Below are 25,656 nucleotides of genomic sequence, written 5' to 3'. Positions count from 1 at the left end.
AACGCATGCAGCCATCATTGCGTTGCATAAAAATGGCTTCACAGGCAAGTATATTGCACATAAATCAACAATTTATAGGATCAAGATGGTCTCCTAAAGAGTATTCAGCTGCAGGATTGGAGTGCAACCAGTGCAGAAGTTGCTCAGGAATGGCAGCAGGCTTGTAAGAGCGCATCCAGGGTCGGACTGGGCCACAGTAGTACAGTTTTTTCCCTCGGTGGGCGCCACCTCCAGGTCTCTGGTGGGCCCCCTCCTCGTCTGACAGCGCTCCAATCGCTGCAGCACAAAAATTCTCCTCTCAGTGCTGTAATCACTCATGCTGAGAGCAGTGTCGTAGCTATCCTACCATATTATTATTATTCTGTATTTATATAGCACTGACATCTTCTGCAGCACTGTACAGAGTACATAGTCATGTCACTGACTGGCCCCAGAGTAGCTCAGTGTCTAATCAATGTCATATGTATGGTAACTAGGACATTACTTTATATTGAAGGAGGGGACTCTATGCAAAGTTTTGCTGGGCAGCAGTGTCTCTGAATTACAATGCTGCTAAGATCATGTACATTTGGCCCTGTCCATAATACATCATGACCACGCCCACCTTCAGGTGCTTTTTTTCACCGCAATCATGAGATGTGTGGGCTCCAGGTTGAAATTTCTTTGGTGGGCCCCCAGTGTCCCAGACCGACCCTGAGCGCATCTGCACGCACAGTGAGGTGAAGACTTTTGGAAGATGGCCTGGTGTCAAGAAGGGCAGCAAAGAAGCCACTTCTCTCCCCAAAAAACATCAGGGACAGATTGATCTTCTGCAGAAAGTATGGTGAATGAACTGCTGAGGAGTGGGGCAAAGTCATTTTCTCCAATGAAGCCCCTTTCCGATTGTTTGGAGCATCTGGAAAAAGGCTTGTCAGGAGAAGAAAAGGTGAGCACTACCATCAGTCCTGTGTCATGCCAATAGTAAAGCATCCTAAGACCATTCATGTGTACTTCTCATCACAATTTTGCCAAAAAACACAGCCATGAATAAACAATGGTACCAAAACACCATCCAACAGCAACTTCTTCCAACAATCCAACAACAGTTTTGCGAAGAACAATGCGTTTTCCAGCACGATGGAGCACCGTGTCATAAGGCAGAAGTGATAACTAAGTGGCTCGGGACCAAAATGTTGAAATTTTGGGTCCATGGTCTGGAAACTCCCCAGATCTTAATCCCATAGAGAACTTGTGGTCATTCCTCAAGAGGCAGGTACCGTAGAAAGACATAAACCAACTAATTCTGAGAAACTCAAATAAGTGATTATGAAAGAATGGGTTGCTAACAGTCAGGATTTGGCCCAGAAGTTGATTGAGAGCATGTCCAGTGGAATTGCAGAGGTCCTGAAAAAGAAGGGCTAACACTGCATATACTGACTGCATAAATCTCATGTAATTGTCAATAAAAGCCTTTGAAACGTATGAAGTGATTATAATTATATTTCAGTACATCACATAAACAACTAAAACAAAGATCAAAAAGCAGTTTAGCAGCAAACTTTGTGAAAACTAATATTTTTGACAGTATCAAAACTTTTGGCCAGGACTGTACATTATGTTCCTATTATATTTCCATACTTTGATTAATGCCAGTTGTATGCAAATCTGGAGATTGTTGCTGGACACAACATGAATGTGTCTAGGTGATAATCATCAGTCTAGTACAGGCATGGGCAAACTTGGCCCTCCAGCTGTTAAGGATCTACAAGTCCCACAATGCATTGCAGGAGTCTGATAGCCACAGTCATGACTCATAAAGGCAAATGCATTGTGGGACTTGTAGTTCCGTAACAGCTGGAGGGCCGAGTTTGCCCATGCCTGGTCTAGCATGTTCTGCCACATGGATGTCTCTGTTATGCAACAAAATACTTACTCAGTGGTTGGTAACTATGAACAGACCCATTTCTAGGGCTGTGCGGCCAGTGCGGCCGCCCTGAACGCTGAGGGAGGGGGGAGCACTGTAATGGAGGGGGGGGGGGTCAGCCACGGGGAGGACAGCCCGACATCTCCCTCCCTTTCTAGGTATGCGTCTATGCAGAGGAGGAGACCAGCGGCAAGTGAGCGGCGATTGGAACGCAGGCAGGTGAGTTGCTGTCTGTATACAGTGCTTCCATGCTCTAACTCTGCAGTCGGAGGGGGGAGCACGGAGGGTGGCCTGGGAGAGGAAGGGAGGGAGAGGTCGGGCTGCCCTCTCCGCGGCTGACTCCCCCCTCCATTCAGGGGGGGGGGAGGGGGGAACCTACCTACCTACCTAACCTATACTAGGGGACACCTACTTAATCTAGCCTACACTGGGGGGCACCTACCTAATCTGACCTATACAGGGGGCACCTACCTAATCTAAACTATACTTGAGGGCAGTTACCTAATCTAACCTATACTGGGGGGCACCTACCTAATCTAACCTATACTGGGGGCAGCTACCTAATATAACCTATACTGGTGGCACCTACCTATCTAACCTATGCTGGGGGCAACTATTCTGGCTACCTATATTAGAGGCATCCACTTAGCTAACCTGTACTGGGGGAAACTACCTATCTAACCTATACCAGGGACACCTGCCTATCTAACCTATACTAGGGCAACTATACCGGCTACCTATACTGGAGGCACCTACCTGGCTAACGTATACTGGAGGCACCTATACTGGGGCACCTTTGCCTGGCTAACTATACTGGGGGACCTATAGCTGGCTACCTATAATTGGGTACCTATGCCTGGCTACCTATACTGGGGGAACCTATAGCTGGCTATCTATACTGAGTGTAACTAGACCTGGCTAACCTATACTGCAGGCACCTACACCTGGCTCCTCGGGAAGGGGGGGGGGGCACAATTTTTACACCTTCCGCCCTGGGTGAATGTTAGCTTAGAAACTGCCCTGTCTATTAACACCAGAGAACCTGAGGAAACCACAATTATTCTCATCCCACGGTCTGATGAACTGCCACAGAGATATGATATTTCATATCTATTTGTGCTCTAATGAGGATGACAGAACTGGATCAAATGGGAGAGTATGCCCACCAGTGGCCTAGCAATAGGGGGTGCAGAGATTTCGACCGCACCAGGGCCCTTGGGCCAGAGGGGCCCCCGTAGGACCCTCCCTCAACTGCAGTATTAGCTCTTTATTGGTCCTGTGCTTGTAATGATCATTTCTATAGATGCTTTGAATGATAATAACCATTAACAAACTGTTCCCCATCCCCTTTCTGCACCTCTGACATCTAATAAAACTGGAAGCATACATAATGTAGGCACATGTGAGCGGGCCATAGTGCGGAGATAGATGTAATGGGGGGTTGCTGTAGAGAGAGCACATGCAGTGGATGTTCTATAATGGAAGGGAGCTTAGAGTGTCCAGTCATATCACACCCACAGCTTTTATAGCACATCTACCTTGCTATAGCTCCCCCCCCCCCCCCCCCCCCCGTGCATCCCGTGCGATTATGCACCCTCCTCATTGTGCAACTATCGCATGGACATTCTTAGACTTTATTTATTCATTCTCTAAGACAATCTCCCAAATCACACGGTCTTGTACCTTGTTTCCTTATATGAACTTGTGCTACATTTTTGGCTGTCATTCCTTGTTTACGTTGTTTGTAACCCTTTTTATTGCCCAGCTATGTGTAATATGTTGGCGCTGTATGAAAATGGCCAGTGACTAGAAATTTCCATGACAAGAGACAAAGTAATATTTTAAGTGTAGTACTATGGTGAAGCCCACCCTAACCTGCAGCCCTTGTGTTCTGGTTAAACCTACCCTTACTTGTAGCCCTTGTGCTCTGGTGAAGCCCACCCTAACCTGCAGCCCTTGGGATCTGGTGAAGCCCACCCTAACCTGCAGCCCTTGTGCTCTGGTGAAACCCACCCTATATTGCAGCCTTTGTGCTATGATGAAGCCCACCCTAACATGCAGCCCTTGTGCTCTGGTTAAGCCCACCCTAACCTGCAGTCCTTGTGCTGTGATGAAGCCCACCCTAACCTGCAGCCATTATGCTCTGGTGAAACCCACCCTTACCTGCAGCCTTTATGTTCTGGTGAAGCCCACCCTAACCTGCTGCCCTTGTGTTCTGGTGAAGCCCACCCTAACCTGCAGCCCTTGTGCTCTGGTAAAGCCCACCCTAACCTGCAGCCCTTGTGTTCTGGTGAAAAACCACCCTAACCTGCAGCCCTTGTTCTCTCATGAAGCCTTCCCTAACCTGCAGCCCTTGTGTTCTGGTGAAACCTACCCTAACCTGCAGCCCTTGTGTTCTGGTGAAGTCCACCCTAACCTGCAGCCCTTCTGCTCTGGTGATGCCCACCCTAACCTGCAGCCCTTGTGCTCTAGTGATGCCCACCCTAACCTGCAGCCCTTGTGCTCTGGTGAAGCCCATCCTAACCTGCAGCCCCTGTGTTCTAATGATGCCCACCCTAACCTACAGTCCTTGTGCTCTGGTAATTCCCACTCTAACCTGCAGCCCTTGTGCTCTGGGGAAACCCACCCTAACCTGCAGCCCCTGTGTTCTGGTGATGCCCACCCTAACCTACAGCCCTTGTGCTCTGGTGATTCCCACCCTAACCTGCAGCCCTTGTGCTCTGGAGAAGCCCACCCTAACCTGCAGCCCTTGTGCTATAGTGAACTCCACCCTACATGTGCTCTGGTGAAGCCCACCCTAACCTGCAGCCCTTGTGTTCTGGTGAAGCCTACCCTAACCTGCAGTCCTTGTGCTCTGGTGAAGCCCACCCTAACCTGCAGCCCTTGTGCTCTGGTGAAATCCACCCTAATCAGCAGCCCTTGTGCTCTGGTGAAGCCCACTCTAACCTGCAGCCCTTTTGTTCTGGTGAAGCCCACCCTAACCTGCTGTCCTTGTGCTCTGGTGAAGCCCACCATAACCTGCAGCCCGTGTTCTGGTGAAACCCACCCTAACCTGCAGCCCTTGTGCTCCGGTAAAGCCCACCCTAACCTGCAGCCCTTGTGCTCTAGTGATGCCCACCCTAACCTGCAGCCCTTGTGCTCTGGTGAAGCCCACCATAACCTGCAGCCCGTGTTCTGGTGAAGCCCACCCTAACCTGCAGCCCTTGTGCTCTAGTGATGCCCACCCTTACCTGCAGCCCTAGGCAACTGCCCCCCAGAATTCTCCATACAGCCATTGTTATTAAAATAGAGATGGGACATAAAGACATTTTCTAACTGGTGTACGGAGGCAGCTGCAACAAATGAACACATGATATTATTATTTTCATTCAAGATAAATTCTACTAAGAGGTAGATTAAGTAAGAAAATGGTGTCTCAGCTAAGTGTCACATGGGTGAGTGCATTCACTTTCATACAGTCCCAGTTTAGTCATCCAGAGGGTCAGTCTCCATTATTCTGAGCAGGATTAATAGTTAAATACCTTTGTCTACTGTACTGTGTGTCTTTGCCGTTGTGCATTTGTAAATGCATTGTAGCATGTAAGTAAAATCCATCATGTGGCTGGTGAACAAACACAGCCCTGGCAGTTCTTTTGTGTCTCTTGCCCCCATTATGCTGCATGACACAAGAATGTTGGTGGCAGGTCCCAATTTTAGAGCTGTCATTTTTCAGGGCTGTCTGCACATGCTGAACATTCACACATAACCCTCCTGTCTACGCTCCCTGGGATGACAGTCACTCTGTCTGTGTCGTGAGAATCACAAGGTGGAGCTACTACAAACACAGGAATGTTCTAATTCATTGATTTAACCAAAAAGTCACACCCTTACCTACAGGTATTAGCTAACCACACATACGTTGTGAAGCCCACAGTGCAAGACTAGCATTAGTCTGTAATCGCTAGTGAAGGATTTAACATTTCCAGGATGCTTATCAAGAAATAATTTACAGACACAGCAATGTGTAACACAGAGTACTTAATAATATTTATCTCAAGTAGTGTTGGGCGAACAGTGTTCGCCACTGTTCGGGTTCTGCAGAACATCACCCTGTTCGGGTGATGTTCGAGTTCGGCCGAACACCTGACGGTGCTCGGCCAAACCGTTCGGCCATATGGCCGAACTAAGAGCGCATGGCCGAACGTTCCCCGAACGTTCGGCTAGCGCTGTGATTGGCCGAACGGGTCACGTGGTTCGGACCCGAACGCGCTCTGATTGGCCGAACGGTCACGTGGTTCGGGTAAATAAATACCCGAACCACGTCATATCTCCGCCATTTGTCTGTGGGTTTAGCTTTGGGTAGGCAGGCAGGGTAGTTCGCGCTCCAGCCACGCTAGCCAGGGTCCCCCCTGTCATTGTGTCACTGCTGGGAACAGTAGTACACCGCTTGCTCAGCCACACTATATAGCATTCTGTTTACTGCCACTCTGTGTACCTCGCTCAGCCACACTATATAGCATTCTGTTTACTGCCACTCTGTGTCTGCTGGGAATAGTAGTACACCGCTTGCTCAGCCACACTATATAGCATTCTGTTTACTGCCACTCTGTGTACCTCGCTCAGCCACACTATATAGCATTCTGTTTACTGCCACTCTGTGTCTGCTGGGAATAGTGGTACACCGCTCGCTCAGCCACACTATATAGCATTCTGTTCACTGTTCTGTGTCTGCTTGGAATAGTGGTACACCGCTCGCTCAGCCACACTATATAGCATTCTGTTTACTGTTCTGTGTCTGCTGGGAATAGTGGTACACCGCTCGCTCAGCCACACTATATAGCATTCTGTTTACTGTTCTGTGTCTGCTGGGAATAGTGGTACACCGCTCGCTCAGCCACACTATATAGCATTCTGTGCACTGTTCTGTGTCTGCTGGGAATAGTGGTACACCGCTCGCTCAGCCACACTATATAGCATTCTGTTCACTGTTCTGTGTCTGCTGGGAATAGTGGTACACCGCTCGCTCAGCCACACTATATAGCATTCTGTTTACTGTTCTGTGTCTGCTGGGAATAGTGGTACACCGCTCGCTCATCCACACTATATAGCATTCTGTTCACTGTTCTGTGTCTGCTGGGAATAGTGGTACACCGCCCGCTCAGCCACACTATATAGCATTCTGTTCACTGTTCTGTGTCTGCTGGGAATAGTGGTACACCGCTCGCTCAGCCACACTATATAGCATTCTGTTCACTGTTCTGTGTCTGCTGGGAACAGTAGTACACCGCTCGCTCAGCCAGAGTATATAGCATTGTGTTTACTGCCACTCTGTGTACACCGCTCAGCCAGACTATATACCATTGTTTACTGACACTCTGTGTACACCGCTCAGCCAGACTATATACCATTGTTTACTGACACTCTGTGTACACCGCTCAGCCAGACTATATACCATTGTTTACTGCCACTCTGATTCTGCTGGGAACAGTAGTACACCGCTCGCTCAGCCAGACTATATAGCATTGTGTTTACTGCCACTCTGTGTACACCGCTCAGCCAGACTATATACCATTGTTTACTGACACTCTGTGTACACCGCTCAGCCAGACTATATACCATTGTTTACTGAAACTCTGTGTACACCGCTCAGCCAGACTATATACCATTGTTTACTGCCACTCTGATTCTGCTGGGAACAGTAGTACACCGCTCGCTCAGCCAGACTATATACCATTGTTTACTGACACTATATAGCAGACTATATAGCATTGTGTGTACACCGCTCAGCCAGACTATATACCATTGTTTACTGACACTCTGTGTACACCGCTCAGCCAGACTATATACCATTGTTTACTGCCACTCTGATTCTGCTGGGAACAGTAGTACACCGCTCGCTCAGCCAGACTATATACCATTGTTTACTGACACTCTGTGTACACCGCTCAGCCAGACTATATACCATTGTTTACTGCCACTCTGATTCTGCTGGGAACAGTAGTACACCGCTCGCTCAGCCAGACTATATACCATTGTTTACTGACACTCTGTGTACACCGCTCAGCCAGACTATATACCATTGTTTACTGCCACTCTGATTCTGCTGGGAACAGTAGTACACCGCTCGCTCAGCCAGACTATATACCATTGTTTACTGACACTATATAGCAGACTATATAGCATTGTGTGTACACCGCTCAGCCAGACTATATACCATTGTTTACTGACACTCTGTGTACACCGCTCAGCCAGACTATATACCATTGTTTACTGCCACTCTGATTCTGCTGGGAACAGTAGTACACCGCTCGCTCAGCCAGACTATATACCATTGTTTACTGACACTCTGTGTACACCGCTCAGCCAGACTATATACCATTGTTTACTGCCACTCTGATTCTGCTGGGAACAGTAGTACACCGCTCGCTCAGCCAGACTATATAGCATTGTGTTTACTGCCACTCTGTGTACACCGCTCAGCCACACTATATAGCATTGCGTACTCTGCCAGTCAGTGTGTATATTGCTGGGATCAGTAATACTCCACTCACCGTCAACCACTATATGAGCTCAACATGAGTTCCCCAGAGACCTCCGCTGTGAGCAGCACTCCCAACAACAGCAACAGCCAACGCCCCACGCAAGCTATAACATCCACCCCAGCAGCCAGTGGTCAGCAGCAGCCCTCCCCGGAGGAGAACGTTGTGTCCATCAGTCCGTCGCCAGAGCGATTAATGAGGGCTGCCATTGAGGAGATGATGGGGCCTGATGTGGAGGAGGAGGTCTGGCTCAGGCCAGCATCCCAAGTTAATGTTGAGGACGATGAGGGGTCTGTGTCTGGGGATGTTGGGGTGGCAGAGGTGGTGGGTGGGTCAGACTCAGGAGAAGAGTTGTATGATGAGGATGATGATCGGGACCATCTGTATGTGCCTCAGAGTCCGACCCCGGAAAACATGTTGTATCGTGTGTTTAGGTACTAAAATCTGCGTTCCCTCCCAGTAGTGTTGGGCGAACAGTGTTTGCCACTGTTCGGGTTCTGCAGAACATCACCCTGTTCGGGGTGACTATATAGCAGACTATATAGCATTGTGTTTAATGCCACTCTGTGTACACGGCTCAGCCACACTATATAGCATTGTGTTTACTTCCACTCTGTGTCTGCTGGGAACAGTAGTACACCGCTCACCCGCCACTGTATAGCATTGTGCTCTGTGTCACTGCTGACAATAGTGGTACACCGCTCACCCACCACTGTATAGCATTTCTGTACTGCCACTGTACTGCTGCCAGTCAGCGTGTACTTTAAGGATAAGTGAAATGAGGAAGAAATCCGGTGAAAGAGGGAGGGGCAAGGGAAGAGGTGTTTCCCCTGACGGTTCACGTACAGGCCACAGGGGAGCACCCAAGAAAACCCACTCAATACTGCCCATGTTGTCCAGGACAACAACCCTCACAGATCCAAAAGAACAGGACCAGATAATTACTTGGATGACCTCTCAAGCGTCCAGCAGTGGGTTAAGCAGCACCAGCACATCACGCACGAGGTCCGAGTCCTCAGCCAGTTAAAGTCTGGGCTTTCTTTGAAGACTGCACTGAGGATGTTACCATGGCGATTTGCAAGGTGTGCAAGACCCGCCTGAGCAGGGGGAAAAGTATTAACAACCTCTCCACCACCAGCATGAGCCGCCACATTCTATCCAAACATCCCACTCTGTGGGCAAACGCGGCAGGACAGGGTACCACCAGCAACACTGCCTCCCTTGGGTTCACCAGACTCACCACCAGACCCGCCTCAGCAGCAGCAGTAGCCCAGCCATTGCGTGGTTCACAACATTCACAAACATCAGACGATGCTGACACTGTCACTTTCCGGACTAGTGCTCTTGAGGTCTCCCAGTGTTCATCAAACACAACAACCAACAGCCCTTCGGTGTGCAGCGCTACGGTTGAGTTGTCTGTCTCTGAGATGTTTGAGCACAAGAGGAAATTGCCAGCAAATGACCCCCGGGCCGTGGCAGTAACAGCCAGCCAGCATAGCCAAGCTTCTGGCCTGCGAAATGCTGCCATATCGAGTGGTGGAGACAAACAGCTTCAAGGGCATGATGTCAGTGGCCATCCCACGTTACGTTGTTCCCAGCCGCTACCACTTTGCGCGCTCTGCAGTGCCTGAGTTGCATGAGCACGTGGTCAGCTAAATAACCCGAAGCTTGAAGAATGCCGTTGCCTGCAAGGTTCACCTCACCACTGACACCTGGACGAGTGCGTTCGGCCAGGGTCGATACATCTCCCTTACCGCGCACTGGGTGAACCTTGTGGAGCCTGGCAGCGATTCCTCACCTGCTACGGCGCGGGTGTTGCCCACGCCGCAAACAGCTGGATAACAACAGCAGCACCTACCTCTCTGACTCCTTCTCCTCCAACGCATCTCAAAGCTGTACCTCATCCGGAAATGCTAACCCAGCACCAGCAGCAGTAGGATCGTGGAAGCAGTGCAGCACAGCTGTTGGCATGCGTCAGCAAGCGTTGCTGAAGCTGATCTGCCTTGGGGATAAGCAGCACACAGGGGAGGAAATTTGGAGGGGAATAAAGGAACAGACGGATTTGTGGCTGGCACCGCTGGACCTGAAACCGGGCATGAAGCTAGACACCTGGCACGAACTGGCAATGTACGCAATAGAGGTGCTGGCTTGCCCGGCAGCCAGCGTTATGTCGGAACGCTGTTTCAGTGCTGCCGGAGGCATCATCACAGATCGGCGTATCCGCCTCTCCACAGAAAATGCAGACCGTCTGACTCAAATTAAAATGAATCAATCCTGGATTGGAAACGACTACGCAACACTCCTGGACCCCAACCAAGTAACATGACCGATGAACATCTGGGATGGTTTAGCGTTTCCGGTCCCTGTTTATTGAACCTCTCATCTGTATTACATTTATGACTGCATGGCGGCAAAAAGCATTGCTGCTATATCCGCACGCTTTTTGTCCTCATGCAAGGCCTGGGTTGTTGTGTCTCACAAAGCGTGGCCTTCTCCTCCTGCGCCTCCTCCTGTTCCATCACGTGTGCTGCTGCTGCTGCTGCTGCTGCTGCTGCTGGGTTACCGTTGCCGGTCCCTGTTTATGGAACCTCTTATCTTTATTACATTTATGACTACATGGCGGTACAAAGCATGCTATCCGCACGCTTTTTGTCCTCATGCAAGGCCTGGGTTGTTGTGTCTCACAAAGCGTGGCCTTCTCCTCCTGCGCCTCCTCCTGTTCCATCACGTGTGCTGCTGCTGCTGCTGCTGCTGCTGGGTTACCGTTGCCGCGTGGTCCCTGTTTATGGAACCTCTTATCTTTATTACATTTATGACTACATGGCGGTACAAAGCATGCTATCCGCACGCTTTTTGTCCTCATGCAAGGCCTGGGTTGTTGTGTCTCACAAAGCGTGGCCTTCTCCTCCTGCGCCTCCTCCTGTTCCATCACGTGTGCTGCTGCTGCTGCTGCTGGGTTACCGTTGCCGCGTGGTCCCTGTTTATTGAACCTCTTATCTTTATTACATTTATGACTACATGGCGGTACAAAGCATGCTATCCGCACGCTTTTTGTCCTCATGCAAGGCCTGGGTTGTTGTGTCTCACAAAGCGTGGCCTTCTCCTCCTGCGCCTCCTCCTGTTCCATCACGTGTGCTGCTGCTGGGTTAGCGTTGCCGCGTGGTCCCTGTTTATTGAACCACTTATCTTTATTACATTTATGACTGCATGGTGGTACAAAGCATGCTATCCGCACGCTTCTTGTCCTCATGCAAGGCCTGGGTTGTTGTGTCTCAAAGCGTGGCCTTCTCCTCCTGCGCCACCCTCCTCCTGTTCCATCACGTGTGCTGCTGCTGGGTTAGCATTACCGGTCCCTTTTCCTGGAACCTCTTATATGTATTACATTTATGACTGCATGCCGACAAAAAGCATGTTACCTGTGCAAAGAAAACAGACATTTCCCGCATTTAAAAGACAGTTTTCCCTTTGAAACTTTAAAATCGATTTTCTCAAAAACTATAAGCTCTTTTTGCTAAATTTTTTTTTCCTCTTGTACCCACTCCCAAGGTGCACATACCCTGTAAATTTGGGGTATGTAGCATGTAAGGAGGCTTTACAAACCACAAAAGTTCGGGTCCCCATTGACTTCCATTATGTTCGGAGTTCGGGTCGAACACCCGAACATCGCGGCCATGTTCGGCCTGTTCGGCCCGAACCCGAACATCTAGATGTTCGCCCAACACTAATCTCAAGCTATACAAAGCAAAGTTCTGTTTTCTTATGGATGTAGTGAGCTTACAGTGAGCACAGAACATACAACTCACTAATATAGACACAGTACTACGGCTTGTAGCTATTCTCATGAGTTGTCTCTCTTATCACTTTCTCAGGTTGGGTGGTTTTACATATAGTCATTCGTGTGTTACGACAGGTTTCATCCAAACTTTTTAGGTAGACACATTTCCTATAGCTCGAATACATAAGGAGAGCATTAATGTGAATCTGAGGTGAGAGTGATATGGAGGCTGCCATATTTATTTCCTTTAGTTTAGTTTAGTTGCCTGGCTATCCTGCTGATGCTGATCCTCTGCCTCTAATACTTTCAGCCATAGACCAAGAACAAGCATGCAGCAGAACAGATGTTTCTGGCAATATTGTAAGATCTGACAAGATTAGTGGCATGCTTGTTTTTGGTGTCATTCAGACACTACCGCAGCCTAATAGACCAGCAGGGCTGCCAGGCTACTGGTATTGTTTAAAAGGAAATAAATATGGCAGCCTCCATATCCCTCTCACCTCGGGTTTACTTTAAATTAATTTTGTACATGAATTAACACATATGCATGAACTTGCATATAAATAATCTCATGTGGTATTGCTGAACATTTTACATTCAACTGCAAGTAGAGTGTTTCACATACATGACTTCAAGGACATGGGTTGCAAAATAATGAAAAAGTTAAAACTTTAAATAGCTATTAAAGGTACTGATGATGAATAGTGGCACACCCTTAGCACACAGGGGTGGGGGGGGGGGAGTGGTTAATGGCCATGGAGGCAAGGATCATACCAAGTAGACTGGCACAGCTAGAAGTTCATTCTTCTGGTGTTGCACATTTACTAGGAATGATCCAGAAACCGTTACCTGTCATTAGGTTACTGGAATTATTACAAAAGCTGAGTTACATTTAAAAAAACGCATATATTATACATAACAATATAATATAATATTATTATAGCCTCGGATCTTACTGAGGCTGAGCAAAAGTCCCCCGTTGTTGAGCGCGGCCCCTCTCCATGTTGGTGCCCCGCAGCTCTTCTTCCTGTTGCAGGGCCACGCAGTAGCCACTCAACCCCTATGTTGCGTACCTGAGCTTTGGCTTGGGTATTCTTTCAAAGCTGAAGTTTAAAAAAAAAAAAAAAAAAAAAAACTTTAGGACTTTCTGGTATTTAAAAGGGAAAGTTGAATGTAGTTTTCATTATTTCTCAACGGGTGTAACAGTTTAACCTGGCAAGAAACTTAGAGATGCTAGGTAAATCAGGCAAACAAATGATATTGATCATTTACCTGATAGACACGCTCCTGCATGTTGTTCACAGCCCTTGACCGCTGATGGATCTTCATATATGTTAGATTCTGGAGTAACACAACTTATCCTCATATAACTTAGTTTTATATGGATGACCTGTTCTCTGTTGTGATCTTAAATATGGCCGTTCTACAGTATTTTGGTTTTTCTTACTGTTATTGTTGGATGATCTTAAAGTGGACCCAAATTAAAAATAGAAGATTTCAGAAATAAAATCAATTTTTTCAGCTGCATGATGACAAATATAAAATATTTTACATTTATTGGAGGAACCCCTCCCTTCCTTTCATATTGCCGGACAGAATCCGGCAAACTGGTGGAGTAGGTGGTGTCTGGCAATGGAGGAATTGCTAATGGCTGCCACCTGTATAACCCTAGTTATGAAAAGAGCAGGGTGAAATGCATGCACTTGAATGCTCATAGGCTTGAAGGAGTGTTTATTTATCTTTGTATGTGTCAGAGTGGTTCAGTGCAACTAAATATTTTGAATTAAAAAAATGTTTGGATTGGGTCCGCTTTAAGCCTTTATTTCAATGCTACAAAGGTGTGTCTGTGTTTGATACTTTCTTGTACACTGACAAAATAAAGCTTGGTTTTATGGGAAAAAAAATCTTTTGGCCCTATTGAAATGAACATCGCTTGGCTGTTTAGGCATTAAAGCATTTTCTCTCTGTAATCATTTTCTACAGAAGGTCTGTAAAACTGTCTGCAACATGTTGATGAGGGTGTCAAATTAATAAGCAGCTGTAAAACTAGCTGGTGGTGGGTTAAACTACACTCATTTTCAAACCTTTTTTTGGTAAATTCCCTGTTATGAGTGCTAAGTAGTTTGTAGCTGTGAGGGGTGTAATGTGATCTGGTAATTTCATGTTACTAATAGGTGCACTGTAAAAGTGCTGCAGTAAGACAGATGCAGTCACAGATGCAAATGGACATGACTACCAAATGAGATATTTATTTCAGCAAAAGGACATTAGTGAGAATTGAAATGCTTGGTGTGCTGCCACCGACCCCCTGCTTGTTTGTCGGGTTGTCTGTTACCCATTTGTACAGAGTAATCAGTATTTGAGAATTACAGCCCAGGCCAGCGAGGAGAAACTTGCTGTTATAGCCGGAATGCTGCGTTCGTGGGATTTTGGGAATACCGCGGATGCGATTAGGTGATTAAGACATCGTTAGCAGAATGAGTTTTAAAGAAAGCAGCACATAGGTTGTTTTGTTCCATTCTGGACAGCGCGAGGCAGGAGAATCCTTCCAAGTCATCTCTCAACTCTTAGCACGTGCGACCCCATACTGGATCATGTGTCGGTGACCCAAAGCTCCTGCTATGAAGTATGGCCATCGGAGACAGGTGACCACAGAATAAGATGCATGGGAGTCACTCTCCTTTTTGGTGACTATGTTAGGCATCTACATTCAGACAGGATGTTCTCGTTTACAATTATGGTAATGCTGAGCGTTTGACCAAACATAGGCACGTAGCCATTGGCGTGGCAGCATGCAAGCTGTGATTAATTGTTATGTTGACTCTAAATATTTGGAATGACTCTTTCATGTAATGTGTCGTCTGTCGGTTATGTTGCCAGAGGGCATCTATTCCACTCCACAAAATGGAGCCCTTGCTTGGAAAGACTTCACACATGATCACCAAGGACAAGACTTATCTCTAAGAAAGAAAATCAGACATCCTCTACAGTCTCCTGAAATGCACTCATATATAAAAGGAAAAGATCTCAGCATTCACTTGATATCCTGGAGGGACCGTCTCACTTTTCATTGAGTTATTAGCAGACTGTGTTCTAGGATATTGACCCTGAGTCCTTTAACCCAACCTGAAACCTGGGATAGCTGAGGAAGTATTCTGTTTATTAATGAGCTGTTAACATTAGGGTATTTTGTAGGGCAATACTCAACAATTATAATATTTAAAAAAAAGTCTCCAGATAAAATGTTAAGTTCTCATTTGCATAGATTGATATTAGATCTACCCCACTTTATTAACGAGTACTAATTTTATAATGTGTAAAACCTTTAATATAAAGCTCCATCTCCCCCCTGCACTCATCGTCATCGGCGGTGTCAGCGGCAGTAACTCATCCCCTCCAACCATCTAGATTGTAAGCTTGTAAGGGCAGGGGATGGGTTCAGTCAGAACCAGAGGAATCTGGCTATATACAGGGGGGGTCTGGCTATATACAGGGGGGTCTGGCTATATACAAGGGGGATCTGGCTATATACAGTGGCTATATACAAGGGGGATATGGCTATATACAAGGAGATCTGGCTATATACAAGGGGGATCTGGCTATATACACTGGCTATATACAAGGCAGATCTGGCTATATACAAGGGGGATCTGGCTATATACAGTGGCTATATACAAGGGGGATATGGCTATATACAAGGGGGATATGGCTATATACAAGGAGATCTGGCTATATACAAGGGGGATCTGGCTATATACACTGGCTATATACAAGGCAGATCTGGCTATATACAAGGGGGATATGGCTATATACAAGGAGATCTGGCTATATACAAGGGGGATCTGGCTATATACAAGGCAGATCTGGCTATATACAAGGGGGATATGGCTATATACAAGGAGATCTGGCTATATACAAGGGGGATCTGGCTATATACACTGGCTATATACAAGGCAGATCTGGCTATATACAAGGGGGATCTGGCTATTTACAAGGGGATCTGGCTATAGACAAGGGGAGTCTGGCTACATAAAAGGGGGATATGGATATATACAAGGGGGATACAAGGGGGATCTGGCTATATAAAAGGGGGTCTGACTACATACAAGGGGGATCTGGCCATAAACAAGGGGGGTCTGGCTACATACAAGGGGGATGTGGCTATATACAAGGGGGATGTGGCTATACAGTGGGATGCGAAAGTTTGGGCAACCTTGTTAATCGTCATGATTTTCCTGTATGAATCGTTGGCTGTTACGATAAAAAATGTCAGTTAAATATATCCTATATGAGACACACACAGTGATATTTGAGAAGTGAAATGAAGTTTATTGGATTTACAGAAAGTGCACAATAATTGTTTAAATAAAATTAGGCAGGTGCATAAATTTGTCATTTTATTGATTCCAAAGCCTTTAGAACTAATTATTGGAACTCAAATAGGCTTGATAATCAGATAATTAATCAAGCAGTCATATGCCATCAGATGATTCATCAAGGAGTCACATGCCATTGACTACTGCCCAATAAAAAATAAAGCTGTAACAGTCAACCAGATAAAATAATTAAGTAGCCAGGTGCCTCACAATAAATAAATTAGGCAGGTTCATAAATTTGTCATTTTATTGATTCCAAAGCCTTTAGAACTAATTATTGGAACTCAAATTGGCTTGGTAAGCTCAGTGACCCCTGATCTACATACACAGGTGAATCCAATTGTGAGAAAGAGTATTTAAAGGGGGTCAATTGTCCACAATGGTCCACAATACCTTCAACCAGAATCCAGACTCTCATTGGAACCTTGTAACGATCGGTGGGCGCAGAGAGTATCTGATTACCGGTGATCTGCAGTATCACCGGAAATACAGATATATACCAGATTATAAGTGATCTGCAGTCTCACCGATAATCCGATATACAAACTAACCTCTGTTCACCTGAGTAGAGTGTAGTGTTTGGTGTAACTGTAACACTTAGAGGACAAGGCCTCAATGCAGCAAGGAGTACTGCACAGATTCCTTCCGCAGACCTGAGCTCTCCAAGACGGGAGGAGTCAGACTGACAGTAGGAAGGTATATCTGAAAGTGACCCTCAGGAGGAAGGATCGCTAATAGAGCGAGGAACCGCCTCTAACGGTAAGGTCGGTTCTCGAGGTCGGACAAGCCAGGTCGTACACACACGGACAGATAAAGTACAGGATCAGGAGGCAAAGGCAGAGTCAAAGTACAGGCAGGGTTCAGCAACGGGGTATCAGAAATATCGGAGTACAAAATCAGGAGGCAGAAGCAGAGTCAAGGAACGAGCCGGGGTTCGGCAACAGAGTATCAGAAATATCGAGGTACAAGATCAGAGTTCAGGAGGATAGTCAAGGCAGGCAGGAAGTCATAACAGATAATCACAATCAAACTAGTACTTTAGCTATCAACAGAATCTATCTTAGTGTAGGATTACAGCTCCAGCTGGTCCCGGCACACTAACGGATCTGACTACGGATCTGGGTGCTCCCACATATGTGATCGCACGCCAGACAAAGAGCAAGTGAACAACCAGCAGTATATATACTCTAGGACCTTTCCAGGACCTCCCTAATTGCTGGTCCAATGAGAGCAGTGGAATTTGTCAGCTGACCCAGCTGGTCAGCCGACACCCTTCTAACTGCTATTTAAACTCTGCCTCTGTGCTCGCGCGCGTGTAAGTCTGAATCTTGGTGGACTATCAGTCCCAGCCACACCAGTACTGTCTTGCAATGTACCCAGTGAACTGAGTGCGGGAGCCGCCTCCAATGCGGATTCCGCCGCTCTGCCTAAGCGGCATGCGGCGTTTCTTCCGCGTTGTGACGCAATGCTGGACGCGGAAACAGCCGCCTCGCCTTGAGAGACAGCGGCTTTTCCGCGTTTCATCACAGTACCCCCCCCCCCGAGGAGTGGACTCCGGACAACTCCTACCAGGCTTCTCGGGGTGTAAGGCATGAAACTCTTTCCTCAACTCATCCGCATGCATGCGAGTCCCCGGTACCCACTGTCTCTCCTCAATGCCATATCCCTTCCAGTGTACCAGATACTGTACCGAGTTCTGGACAATGCGAGAGTCCAAAATTTTCTCTACTTCGAACTCAGGATGACTATCCACCAGGACAGGAGGAGGAGGAGTAGGGCCCACATGGACTGCTGGTTTGAGCAGGGATACGTGAAATGACCTCACCCCACGCATGCTGGCGGGGAGATCAACGGTATAAGTGACGTTGTTGATCTTTTTGGTCACAGAAAACGGACCCACAAACCTGGGGCCTAGTTTGGCAGAAGGCTGCTTCAGGGTCAAGTGACGTGTGGACACCCAGACTAAATCCCCTGGCTGAAACTTCCATTCCATGGAACGTCTCTTGTCCGCTTGACCCTTTTGACTTTGGAACGCTTTCTGCAAATTATCTCTAACAATTCCCCAATTGTCCCTGAGTGACCTCTGCCAATCCTCCAGCGCTGGGAATGGAGAAGAGGCAACTGGCAAAGGGGAGAACTTGGGCGACCTCCCTGTCACAATCTGGAACGGGGAAAAACCAGAAGAAGAACTCTTTAAATTATTCTGCGCAAATTCTGCAAAAGCCAGAAACTTCACCCAGTCATTCTGTGCCTCCGCAACGTAACATCTTAAAAACTGTTCTAAAGACTGATTAATTCGTTCAGTCTGCCCATTCGTCTGTGGGTGGTAGCCTGACGAGAAAGACAGCTTCATGCCCATTTGGTGGCAGAATGCCCTCCAGAATTTAGAGATAAATTGGACTCCCCGATCGGACACAATGTTCTCCGGAATGCCGTGCAGCCGGAAAATGTGGACGATGAATAGGTCAGCCAATTCTTGGGCCGAGGGGAGTCCTTTCAAAGGCACGAAATGGGCCATTTTGCTGAAGCGGTCGACTACCACCCAAATGACCGACATGCCTTCAGACCTGGGTAGCTCACCCACAAAATCCATGGACAAGTGGGTCCATGGTTCACTCGGGGCGGGCAAAGGCTGTAAGGTACCGACAGGTGCCTGCCGGGAGGGTTTACTTTTGGCACATACCGCACATTCCCTGACATATTCCTTGCAGTCTGTTGACATAGAAGGCCACCAAGCACACCTGGCAATCAGATCCTGCGTTCTGGCAGCACCAGGGTGACCAGCACTCTTATGGGCGTGAAACATTTGTAAGACCTGTAGACGAAAAAACAGTGGGATAAACAAGACCCCCTCCGGTTTCCCCTCAGGGACATCCTGCTGAAAGGGACCCAAAACCTTTGTCCAATCCTCCCAGGTCTCTGTGGCTGCTAACACCAGCCTCTGCGGGATGATGGACTCAGGAGCGGGGGGCTGTGCTGTCTCTAATTCGAAACATCTGGACAGGGCATCTGCCTTGATGTTTTTGCTGCCTGGAGTGTATGTGATAATAAATCTGAACCTCGTAAAAAATAACGACCAACGGGCCTGTCGGGGACTTAGTCTCTTAGCCCCCTCGATGTATTCCAGATTCTTGTGATCAGTATACACCGTGATCGTGTGTTCTGCCCCTTCTAACCAGTGGCGCCATTCTTCAAATGCCAATTTAATGGCCAGAAGTTCCCGGTTGCCTATGTCGTAGTTTTTCTCTGCCGGTGAAAACCTCCGAGAGAAATAGGCACACGGGTGCAACCTCCCCTGCAGCCCAGAGCGTTGAGACAGCACAGCCCCTACTCCAACTTCTGAGGCATCAACCTCCACAATGAATGGGTAAGAGGTGTCTACGTGTCTCAATATGGGTGCAGAGCAAAACAATTTTTTCAAGTGAGAAAAAGCTGCCACAGCCTCAGGAGACCAGTGGTTGGTATCTGCCCCCTTTTTTGTGAGACTGGTAAGAGGGGCAATTATCGTGGAGTATCCCTTTATGAACCTCCTATAGTAATTCGCAAAACCTAAAAATCTTTGCAGGGGCTTCAACCCCACTGGCTGTGGCCATTCCAGGACAGCTGTGACCTTGGCAGGATCCATTGACAGGCCTGAGGTGGAGATCACATACCCTAAAAATGTGACAGTGGTCACCTCGAAAATACATTTCTCCACCTTGGCATACAGCATATTTTGCCTCAATTTGTCCAACACAAATTTAACGTGGACCCTGTGCTCGGGGAGGTTGTTGGAATAGATTAGTATATCGTCAAGGTATACTAGTACAAATCTACCCAACACCTCCCTGAATACCTCGTTGATTAATTCTTGAAAAACGGCTGGCGCATTGCACAACCCGAAGGGCATCACTAAGTACTCGTAATGCCCGTCGGGAGTGTTGAAGGCCGTCTTCCATTCATCACCCTTTCTAATGCGGACCAGGTTGTATGCACCCCTCAGATCTAATTTTGAAAAGATCTTAGCGTTCGTGACTTGCGTAAATAAATCGTCTATCAATGGTAACGGATAACGATTCTTCACCGTGATTTTATTCAGGCCACGGTAGTCGATGCATGGTCGCAGCCCTCCGTCTTTTTTCTTAACAAAAAAGAAACCGGCCCCTGCAGGCGACCGGGAGGGGCGAATGAACCCTTTGGCTAAATTGTCACGAATGTACTCCTGCATCGCTATTTTCTCTGGTCCAGACAAATTATACAAGTGACCCCTAGGGGGCATACAACCGACACGGAGATCGATGGGGCAATCGAAAGGGCGATGAGGAGGTAACTTGTCAGCAGCTTTGGGACAGAATACATCCGAGAACTCGGAGTATTGCTCGGGAACCCCCTCCACATGCAACTTGGTCTGACCTAAAGTCACCTTCCCTAGACACTGTTGGGAACAGAAGTCTGACCAACTAGTTAATTGTCCTGTAGCCCAATTAATCTGTGGCGAATGGAGTTGCAGCCAGGGCATTCCTAAAACAATTGTGGAGGTGGTCATGTGTAATACAAAGAAACTTAGACTTTCATTATGCAGAACCCCAATAGTGACTTCCACCTCTGGTGTCTGAGACAGCGGACGGTCCCTTTGCAGCGGGGAGTCGTCCACAGCAGTAACCTGGATAGGTGGTTTTACTGAGGTGAGCGGAATGCCCAACTTTTCTGCAAACTCTGAACTCATAAAGTTAGCCGCGGAGCCTGAATCAACAAAGGCTTCTGTGGCTTCAGATTTGTCCCCCCATGTAATCATACAGGGAAGGAGCAAACGTTTTTCGTTTAAGGGTATGAGCCGGGCACCTAGGGTGCTACCCCCTACCACTCCTAAACGGTAGCATCTTCCCGGCTTGTTAGGGCAGTTTTGTACCATATGCCCCCCTTCAGCACAGTACAGACACAGCTGTTCGGTCATTCTCCGTCTTCGCTCTACCTGGGTCAATTTTGACCGAGCAATCTGTATTGGCTCGGATGGAGGCAAGACGGGAGAAGGTGCAATAGTAGGAGGTGGAGTCACTGGGACCGTAGTGTAAGATACCCCTCTGACACGGGAACTACCCCTGGTCTGTTTTTGGTAGCGCAGCCTGCGGTCGATTCGGATGGCCGCTGAGATGGCCTCATCGACTGTTCTATGCTCGGGCTGGCTTAACATCAAATCAGAGACCTCATCGGACAGCCCTGACAAGAAACGATCTAATAGGGCATAAGTGTCCCACCTGGCCGTAACTGACCACCTCCTAAACTCGGCCGCGTAATCTTCGACCGGACCTTCGCCTTGACGCAAAAGCTTGAGCTTCCGCTCAGAAGTCGAAGCAAGGTCCGAATCGTCGTAAATTACTGCCATAGCGTTAAAGAATTCCTCTACAGAGATAAGAGCTTTGTCTCCGGCGGGCAGGCTATATGCCCAAGACTGGGAGTCGCCGGACAACAAAGTCTTTATAAACGTGACCCTCTGGGTCTCAGTACCCGAAGATTGGGGTCTCAACTCAAAATAGGACAATACTCTACTCCTAAAATTCCGGAAGTCAGATCTGTGGCCGGAAAAGCTTTCAGGTACAGGCATACGTATGTCAGAGCTAGGAGAGGATCGCACATGATCCACTGATGTCTGGAGGATTTGTACAGACCCTGATAGGGCATCAATAAGAGTCATGTGGGTGCCCAGTACTTGATTGATGTTGTCCACCGAAGTGGCAAGTACACCCAGACAATCAGTGTTTGCGTCCATTTTGTATTTGGTCTGGCGTTCTGTAACGATCGGTGGGCGCAGAGAGTATCTGATTACCGGTGATCTGCAGTATCACCGGAAATACAGATATATACCAGATTATAAGTGATCTGCAGTCTCACCGATAATCCGATATACAAACTAACCTCTGTTCACCTGAGTAGAGTGTAGTGTTTGGTGTAACTGTAACACTTAGAGGACAAGGCCTCAATGCAGCAAGGAGTACTGCACAGATTCCTTCCACAGACCTGAGCTCTCCAAGACGGGAGGAGTCAGACTGACAGTAGGAAGGTATATCTGAAAGTGACCCTCAGGAGGAAGGATCGCTAACAGAGCGAGGAACCGCCTCTAACGGTAAGGTCGGTTCTCGAGGTCGGACAAGCCAGGTCGTACACACACGGACAGATAAAGTACAGGATCAGGAGGCAAAGGCAGAGTCAAAGTACAGGCAGGGTTCAGCAACGGGGTATCAGAAATATCGGAGTACAAAATCAGGAGGCAGAAGCAGAGTCAAGGAACGAGCCGGGGTTCGGCAACAGAGTATCAGAAATATCGAGGTACAAGATCAGAGTTCAGGAGGATAGTCAAGGCAGGCAGGAAGTCATAACAGATAATCACAATCAAACTAGTACTTTAGCTATCAACAGAATCTATCTTAGTGTAGGATTACAGCTCCAGCTGGTCCCGGCACACTAACGGATCTGACTACGGATCTGGGTGCTCCCACATATGTGATCGCACGCCAGACAAAGAGCAAGTGAACAACCAGCAGTATATATACTCTAGGACCTTTCCAGGACCTCCCTAATTGCTGGTCCAATGAGAGCAGTGGAATTTGTCAGCTGACCCAGCTGGTCAGCCGACACCCTTCTAACTGCTATTTAAACTCTGCCTCTGTGCTCGCGCGCGTGTAAGTCTGAATCTTGGTGGACTATCAGTCCCAGCCACACCAGTACTGTCTTGCAATGTACCCAGTGAACTGAGTGCGGGAGCCGCCTCCAATGCGGATTCCGCCGCTCTGCCTAAGCGGCATGCGGCGTTTCTTCCGCGTTGTGACGCAATGCTGGACGCGGAAACAGCCGCCTCGCCTTGAGAGACAGCGGCTTTTCCGCGTTTCATCACAAACCTACAGGAAGCGTTTAGAGGCTGTAATTTCTGCAAAAGAAGGATCTACTAAATATTGATTTCATTTCTTTTTTGTGGTGCTCAAATTTATGCACCTGCCTAATTTAGTTTAAACAAATATTGCACACTTTTTTGTAAATCCAATAAACTTAATTTCACTTCTCGAATATCACCGTGTGTGTCTCCTATATGATATATTTAATTGACATTTTTTATCGTAACAGCCAATGATTTATACAGGAAAATCATGATAATTAACATTTGCCCAAACTTTCGCACCCCACTGTATACAAGAAGGATCTCGCTATATACATACCTCCCAACTTTTGAAGATGTGAAAGAGGGACAATTAAGCCATGCCCCCTATGCCGCCTTATGCCACACCCCTGCTTTTGCAATGGGAGGGAGTGTGCGGGGGAGGGTGCCAGTGGGTGGGAGAGGGTGACACTGGGTGGAAAGGAGGGTGCCTGTGGGTGGGGGAGGAAGGTGCCTGTGGGAAGGAGGAGGGTGTCAGTGGGGAGAAGGAGGGTGTCAGTGGGGAGAGAGGAGAGTGCTAGTGGGCAGAGAGGAGGGTGACACTCAGAGACATATCTGGGTAATACGGCGCCTATGGCAAACACTGAAATTGCGCCCCACCACCAACACATACACACATCACAGTCACATGCCATCAGCATCAGATAATTCATCAAGTAATCACATGCCATCAGCATCAGATAATTCATCAAGTAATCACATGCCATCAGATAATTCATCAAGTAGTCACATGCCATCAGATAATTCATCAAGCAATCCCATGCCATCAGATAATTCATCAAGTAATCACATGCCATCAGATAATTCATCAAGCAGTCTCATGCCATCAGATAATTCATCAAGTAATCACATGCCATCAGATAATTCATCAAGCAGTCTCATGCCATCAGATAATTCATCAAGCAGTCTCGTGCCATCAGATAATTAATCAAGTAGTCACATGCCATCAGATAATTCATCAAGTAGTCACATGCCATCAGATAATTTATCAAGTAATCACATGCCATCAAATAATTCATCAAGTAGTCACATGCCATCAGATAATTCATCAAGCAGTCCCATGCCATCAGATAATTCATCAAGTAATCACATGCCATCAGATAATTCATCAAGTAGTCACATGCCATCAGATAATTCATCAAGTAATCACATGCCATCAGATAATTCATCAAGTAGTCACATGCCATCAGATAATTCATCAAGTAGTCACATGCCATCAGATAATTCATCAAGTCGTCGCATGGCATCAGCTAATTCATCAAGGAGTCACATGCCATCAGATAATTCATCAAGTAGTCACATGGCACCATCAGATAATTCATCAAGCAGTCTTATGCCATCAGATAATTAATCAAGCAGTCACATGCCATCAGATAATTCATCAAGGAGTCGCATGCCATTGACTACTGCCCAATAAAAATAAAGCTGTAGGTGCCTCACAATAAATAAATTAGGCAGGTGCATAAATTTGTCATTTTATTGATTCCAAAGCCTTTAGAGCTAATTATTGGAACTCAAATTGGCTTGGTAAGCTCAGTGACCCCTGATCTACATACACAGGTGAATCCAGTTGTGAGAGAGTATTTAAGGGGGTCAATTGTAAGTTTCCCTCCTCTTTTAATTTTCTCTGAAGAGTAGCAATATAGGGGTCTCAAAACAACTCTCAAATGACCTGAAGACAAAGATTGTTCACCATCATGGTTTAGGGGAAGGATACAGAAAGCTGTCTCAGTGATTTCAGCTGTCCGTTTCCACAGATAGGAACATATTGAGGAAATGGAAGACCACAAGCTCTGTTCAAGTTAAGGCTCGCAGTGGCAGACCAAGAAAAATCTTGGAGAAACAGAAGCCACGAATGGTGAGAACAGTCAGAGTCAACCCACAGACCAGCACCAAAGACCTACAACATCATCTTTCTGCAAATAGTCACTGTGCATCGTTCAACCATTGGGCGAACTTTACACAAGGAGATGCTGTATGCGAGAATGATGCAGAAGAAGCCTTTTCTCCACCCACAGCACAAACAGAGAGGTATGCTAAAGCACATTTGGAGAAGCCAGCTTCATTTTGGAATAGGGTGCTGTGGACTGATAAAACTAAAATTGAGTTATTTGAGCAAAACAAGGGGCGCTATGCATGGAGGAAAAACACAGCATTCCAAGAAAAACACCTGCTAC

This window comes from Hyperolius riggenbachi, chromosome 1, assembly GCF_040937935.1.
Source record: "Hyperolius riggenbachi isolate aHypRig1 chromosome 1, aHypRig1.pri, whole genome shotgun sequence".
NCBI classification, from domain to species: Eukaryota; Metazoa; Chordata; class Amphibia; order Anura; family Hyperoliidae; genus Hyperolius; species Hyperolius riggenbachi.
Note: the sequence above shows the minus strand (reverse complement) of the source record.